Source organism: Schistocerca cancellata, chromosome 2 (assembly GCF_023864275.1).
Source record: "Schistocerca cancellata isolate TAMUIC-IGC-003103 chromosome 2, iqSchCanc2.1, whole genome shotgun sequence".
NCBI classification, from domain to species: domain Eukaryota; kingdom Metazoa; phylum Arthropoda; class Insecta; order Orthoptera; family Acrididae; genus Schistocerca; species Schistocerca cancellata.
Window position 1 is genome coordinate 939,144,910 of NC_064627.1, and position 7,286 is coordinate 939,152,195.

Here is a 7,286-nt window from a genome sequence, read left to right on the forward strand (position 1 = left end):
GAAGCATATAGCTAAGGTAGAATATTCAAAATTTTTAGGTGTGTCCATTGATGAGAGATTAAATTGGAAGAAACACATTGATGATCTGCTGAAACGTTTGAGTTCAGCTACTTATGCAATAAGGGTCATTGCAAATTTTGGTGATAAACATCTTAGTAAATTAGCTTACTACGCCTATTTTCACTCGTTGCTTTCATATGGCATCATATTTTGGGGTAATTCATCACTGAGGAATAAAGTATTTATTGCACAAAAGCGTGTAATCAGAATAATAGCTGGAGTCCACCCAAGATCATTCTGCAGACATTTATTTAAGGATCTAGGGATATTCACAGTAGCTTCTCAGTATATATACTCTCTTATGAAATTTGTTATTAACAACCAAACCCAATTCAAAAGTAATAGCAGTGCGCATAACTACAATACTAGGAGAAAGGATGATCTTCACTATTCAAGATTAAATCTAACTTTGGCACAGAAAGGGGTGAATTATACTGGCACTAAAGTCTTTGGTCACTTACCAAATAGTATCAAAAGTCTGACAGATAACCAACAAGTATTTAAGAAGAAATTAAAAGAATTTCTGAATGACAACTGCTTCTACTCCATAGAGGAATTTTTAGATATAAATTTAAAAAAAAAAAACAAAAAAAATTAAAAAATAAAAATAAAAAAATAAAAATAAAAAAATAAAAATAAAAAAATGAAAAATTTGTTATATTAACTTAAGTATGTTGTTAAATTAACTTAATTATGTCATGTATTGGAAAATTTGACTCGTTCCGCATCATTACGAAATATCGTATTCATGATCCATGGAACTAGTATTAATCTAATCTAATGTAATCTAATCAAGGCTCAATCTTAGGTCCACTATTGTTCCTCACAAATTTAAACCATATTCCATCTAATATACAGCAAGCGGAATTAGTTCTTTTTCCAGATGCTGCTAGTCTTGTAATCAATCCCCACATACACACAGAAACAAAATAAATGGAAACGAAATTCTTAAAAGTATCGTTGACTGGTTTTGTGCAAATGACATGACCTACAGTGTTAAAAAGACACAACATATTTAGTTCCGCACATCTGTGGGTTCTGTACCAATGATAAGTTTAACACATGGTGAGGAAATAGCATATAGGGCTGAAACTTCAAAATCCTTACATGTCCATATAGATGAGAATTTAAATTGGAAAAAGCACATTTTGGGACTAATGAGACAACTCACTTCAGCCACATTTGTAGTTAGAATCATTACAAAACTTTGGTCAACACTTGCAAATAATTACCTTAACAAAGTACCCAGAAAGTCATATTAGACCTATTTAATATTTATCACATACACCTATAAACAAGAATTGTTAATATTACTGGTCTCAATTTTACTATGGTAATTGCCATATCAAATCTTTTTACCTTATTCTTTTATATTCGTTGGCAATGGCCTTGCCGCAGTGGATACACTGGTTCACATGAGATCACCGAAGTTAAGCACTGTCGGGTGAGGTCGGCACTTGGATGGGTGACCATCTAGGCCAACATGCGCTGTTGCCATTTTTCTTGATGCACTCAGCCTCGTGATGCCAAATGAGGAGCTACTCGACCGAATAGTAGCGGCTTCGGTCAAGAATAACATCATAACGGCCGGGAGAGCAGTGTTCTGACCCCACACCCCTCCTATTTGCATCCTCCTCTGAAGATGACACAGCAGTCGGATGGTCCCGGTAGGACACTCGTGGCCTGAAGACGGAGTGCTTTCATCTCCGCTGAGTTGACAATTTATTAGCAGATTTGAGGTTTTGAAGGAACTTAGATCCTTTTGGCTTAATTGTCCTCTCGCCAGGTCAGGGCAATTACGACTTGCCCAAACGTTTGGGGGTGAGGATTTTGAAGCACAAGGCCTTACAAGAGCGATGTAGAAGAAGTCATGCTGAATGTGCAATGTACACTTTCGGCATTACCTGGTTATCATACCAAGAAATAATCTAGCACTTAAAAGTTCATTGGCAGTGATGACTCGCCTACCTCCCCATCCTGGTCGGCTTTCCATCAGGTTTCAAAATCGCCACCCACCTTCATAGTGGTAGGTGTTTATGTTAGCTGCCGAGAGGAAGTAAGCCAGTCCAGACATGCATCCCCATGTTGTCAGTCGCTAATTGGCAGAAAGACCTCGGTGCCGACACTAATCCTGTCAACCGTGAGGCTGACTGCCCTCCTCAAAGGCTCGCCGAATCTGCATTCACTGTTACACGGCTCTGCAAAACTCAACAGTTACCAGTTCACCGGTGGCTGTGTAGCAAGAGGAAGCACTCGGTTGTACATCAAGAAAGGTGAGTCATGTGTTCTCTAATATCAATATGTTTCCTGTGCTGATGCTCATGGTTCACAAGCAGCTACGATTCATTTATGTTTGAATGAAACTCTTATTTTGTTTTATCAGGCAGTTAAACACTTTCCCCGTTTTTCTCGCAGTAGAACAGCACTATTTATGATTTGACACTTCTTACGTATATCTGCTTAAATTATGGACTGTTTTTCTTTTGCAGTCAATTTTTTGATTTGAAATTCGTAGCAGTAGGTAAAACTACATTATAACGATGTATACATATCAAAATATGTGGAAAGTCATGCATATGTCACTATAAGTTTCAATCGACATAGGTGTAGCCAAAAGCGTCCCTAAGGAAGATACTAAAATTATCAGTCTTGTTGTTAATGAGTACATAAAAAACCAGAGTTTAACTTTTGATTATTCAAAATAATATGAACTCATTCATCTACAATGCCAGTCATACCATTTTTCTTTCTCACAACTACATTTCATTTACTAAAATTAATAAATATGAACATACTCGTGTTTGATAATTGTAGAACCTTTATTGTTTATTTCAGTAACATTTGATATGCTATCTTAGGGGATTTGGCTGTTTGCCATATTGTTTATAACAGATGTACCAGTTAAAATTACACATAAGATTTAAAAGTATTGAAAATGAAATCAGTTGTTTTATCCTAAATGTCATCACATTCGATAAATATCAGAGTGACGCTAATTTCATTATAATCTCAGATGAATGTTTTTGATAAAAGCAAGCAGTCTTAAAGAAGCAACTTTGATGTACGTGCCAAGAAGAAGCGAGATATTGATAGTATCTCTGATTTTTTTCCACTGTACTACTGTCTGCTGTTTTGCCACGTGAGGCACAAAGTGTCCCTTTGTGCATTCCACTGAGACTCTCCGGGATAATGAAATCCAATAGAATTTTCTTGCATTTCTTAAAGCATTTGTATGAAATACAGAACACAGAACGACAACAATAACTTTCTTTATAACGGAAATAAATCCTGACATGTGAAAAATGCTAGATGTTTATTTCTCTCTCTCTCTAACAGTTTTTCTTTTTTTTTCCTCCAGACTTCGATGATCCGTTCACAATTTGTTCTGTACATAAAGCTGGCATTATCAGGTGTGAACAAAGTTTCTGATCCATTCAGACAGGTAACAATGAACCATCCAGATTAATAACAGGCATTATTGAGTAAAAAAGTGTCAATATCAGACGTTGAATGCAAAGTCGCCTTTGTATTTTTCACCTTTGATTGAAAGTGTCCTTCTAACACTCATTCCCTTTTTAATGTCAGATCTACGTGCACTGTGCATTCAAGGTTCACTAAAACTGGCGATACTGCACTAGCCAATTTGCATCCGTAAAACAAACTCTGAGCACTTCAGTTTCAGTCATATCTGGTTGTGATATGTTTCTCAATACACATTGTATCTCTCTACAGAATTAAATAGGCTAACTCTAAATTCTCTAGCTCTTACATCATTAGTGTTGTCTACTCTATAGCAACATCGTGTGCGCAATGTGGTTTCCCTGGCAATAACATTTGTTTGAATTCAAAGAAATATTAAAAGGTCAAAAATTTATTGTCACCATTATTTCTGATATACTTGTACATTGTTTTGCTGCGTTGGTTTTTTACCTTGGTATTTGACATTCAGACCAAATCAAAGAGTCGATGGATAAGCTTTCTCTACAGCTTACTCCTATTCTCTTCAGAATTTCGAACATCTTGCATTATTTTACATTGTCGAACGCTTTTCCTAGGTCGACAAATCCTATGAAAGTGTCTTGATTTTTCGTCAGTCTTGCATTTGTTATCAATCGCAGTGTCATGATTACCTCTCTGGTGCCTTTACCTTCCTTAAAGCCAAACTGATCGTCGCCTAACAGATCCTCAATTTTCTTTTCCATTCTTATATATATTATTCTCATCAGTATCTTCGATGCATGAGATGTTAATCTGATTATCCAGTAGTTCTCACATCAATCTGCCTTTGCTATCTTTGGAATTGTATGCATGATATTTTTCTGAAAATCTGATGGTACGTCGCCAGTCTCATAGATTCTACTCATCTAGTTGAACAGCTGTTTGGCTGCTACTTCTCCCAATGACTTCAGAAATTCCGATGGAATATTACCTATCCCCTCCGCCTTATGTGATTTCAAGTCCTCCAAAGCCCTCTTAAATTCTGCCTCTAATACTGGATCCCCTATGTCTTCCATGTCAACACTTGTCTCTTCTTCTAGCACTCCATCTGACACGTCTCCCCCCTAATAGAGTTCAGTTCATCAATGTATTGTTCCCATCCATCCGCCCTCTCCTTTGCGTTCAGCAGTGGAATTCCCACTGCACTCTTAATGTTGCCACAGTTGCTTTTAACCCAGCAGTGCATGCGCCTGGAAACCGGACGCACAAATGTCAAACACATAGCTGTTATTTCAGACCCTTACAGATTACATCGATTTTTAATTACCATCAGACGACTCTTATTGTTATCTTTTATATGTGCCGACACGATGGCTTCTGTTAACCAATTTTCAGACATTGTATTAATGTAAAAATTTCTTCGTGGTCTGACAGACCAGCTGAGTTTACTACTGGGTTAATTTTCCCGAATGTTGTTTTCACTTTTCTATATGCTGAGTCAGTCTTACCGACGATCATTTCATTTTCAGTTCCTTCACATTTTTCCTGCAGCCATTTTGCCTTAGCTTCCCTGCATTTCCTATTTATTTCATTCGTAAGTGACTTGTTTTTCTGTATTTCTGAATTTCCCTGAACATTTTTATACTTCCTTCTTTCATCAATCAGATGAAGTCTTTCCTCTGTTACCCATGGCTTCTTCGTATTTTCCTTCCTTGTTCCTATTTTTATCATCCCAACATCTGTGATTGCTGTTGTTAGAGATTTCCACTCTTCTTCACTTTAACTTCCTACTCTGGTATTCACGACCGCGGTATCCACAGCCTTCGCGATCTTCAAATGCGTCTCATCAGTCCTCAGAGATTTGGTATCCCATTTAATTCCCGAATGGTTCTTTCGGACCGTTCTCTTAAATTTAAGCCTGCTCTTCATCATTACTAAATTGTGATCTGAGTCTATATTGGCTCCTAGGTACGCTCTACAATCTAATATCTGATTTGCGACGATCTTCTGTATGAACACACATTAGCGCAGATATCTGTGCAGACAAATCGTAATGTGTGGACCAGCCTTTCCTTGTAAGCGTCAACACATTAAATAAATGATTTCGTGATTTCTTTTAGGTAACTTCCACTGTGTCTCAGCAGCTGAAATATGGCATGTGGGTTTAAGTGACGTCAACTACAAGTGGCAGTCGTCAAAGCAAGTTTCGACATGATAAATCTGATTGTCTCGTCAAGATTCGGCCTGACCTGGGGAGAGTACTTGAGCCAATTGGTGGTACTTGAGCCCAGAGGGTTCTTTTGTGTGTGGCCCATTATAAATTATTCACATGTTATTGTTGTTATCATGTGTATAGGTTTATTTCTTTCATTTATATTTCATTCCAGGTTAAAACATTTCCTTTCATACAACAAAGAAAAGCACTCCGTCTTCAGGCCACAAGTGGCCTATCGGGACCATCCGACCGCCGTGTCATCCTCAGATGAGGATGCAGATAGTAGGGGCATGTGGTCAGCACACCGCTCTCCCGGTCGTCATTATGGTTTTCTTTGACTGGAGCCGCTACCATTTTGTTGAGTAGCTCCTCAATTGGCATCACGAGGCTGCGTGCACCCCGAAAAATGGCAACAGCGCATGGCGGCCCAGATGGTCACCCATCCAAATGCCAGCCACGCCCAACAGCGCTTAACTTGGGTGATCTGACAGGAACCGGTGTATCCACTGCGGCAACGCTGTTGCCTTCATACAACAAAGAGATGGGACCTAAAAAACTATCTGAAAGTGCATTTAAAAAACTAAGAAAAGAACAAGAAAGAACTGCAGTTCTCCTTTCAGGAGACTTGAAAAATTGCCTAAAACCCAACAAGGAGGTGGTCACATGTAACACTGCAACAGATCAAGATGAGAGTAATGCAGATTTCGAATCTGATGATATGGAAACACATCTACATACAAATGATGACAACCAACCACAACCATCAACTTCCCATCATATAGCCCCACCAGTTTCAGAAAACAACTATGAAGAGTACGAATCTTCCACACATAGTTCTTTAGATAAGGAAAGATCAGCAGTTGGTTGTCATGATTTATCTCCACTAGAAGAAGACTGTTCACCAGAAATAGGTGAAATAGTTTTTAATGATCCAAAAAAATGGCCTAGCTATCCATTGATTACTCATAGTATTCTAATTGTGCTGGTTGAATGTGACCCTCAAATAGTTGATGTATCAGCCCTCAAGTTTCCCGTGTCAGATTGAGATAGACATTTAGATGGCAAGTGGTTTTATAAAAAGCTCCAAATGGCGAATGTGTGCGAAGACAATGGTTACTTTATAGCCAGTCGGAAGATTCTCTATTTTGTTTTCCCTGTCTCCTCTTTGGGAAGGATCAGTGTGGAAAGTCATCTTCATTTTCGGATTTTAATAAAGGCTTCAATGACTGGGAACATGTAAACCCTCTCATTTACAATCACGAAAACTCGTCCAGCCACAGGTTGTGCCGCATGCAGTGGAAATATTTGCAAAACCGATTAAAACAAAAGAAAGCTGTAGATGATGAAATTCAAGAAAGTATTCAGAAGGAGGTAGAGAAGTGGAGGAACATGCTGAAAGTAGTCATAGGTGTAATTATATTTTGTGCTAAGAATAATCTACCACTTCGAGGAACAGCAAAGAAAGAAATCATTAGCGAGTCAAGTAGTGGAGTGTTTTTAAACACATTAGAACTAATAAATCACTATCATCCTAAACTAGCAGAACATATGGCATATCTTGAATCAAGTAAAA

General features: G+C 38.0%; 2 pseudogenes; one reads left to right on the top strand and one right to left on the bottom strand.

The window, feature by feature from the left end:
- Window positions 1–1,439: 1,439 nt before the first annotated feature.
- LOC126163718 (5S ribosomal RNA) lies at window positions 1,440–1,557 on the top strand (annotated as a pseudogene).
- A 4,563-nt stretch (window positions 1,558–6,120) lies between these two features.
- LOC126163695 (5S ribosomal RNA) lies at window positions 6,121–6,238 on the bottom strand (annotated as a pseudogene).
- Between the last annotated feature and the right edge of the window lie 1,048 nt (window positions 6,239–7,286).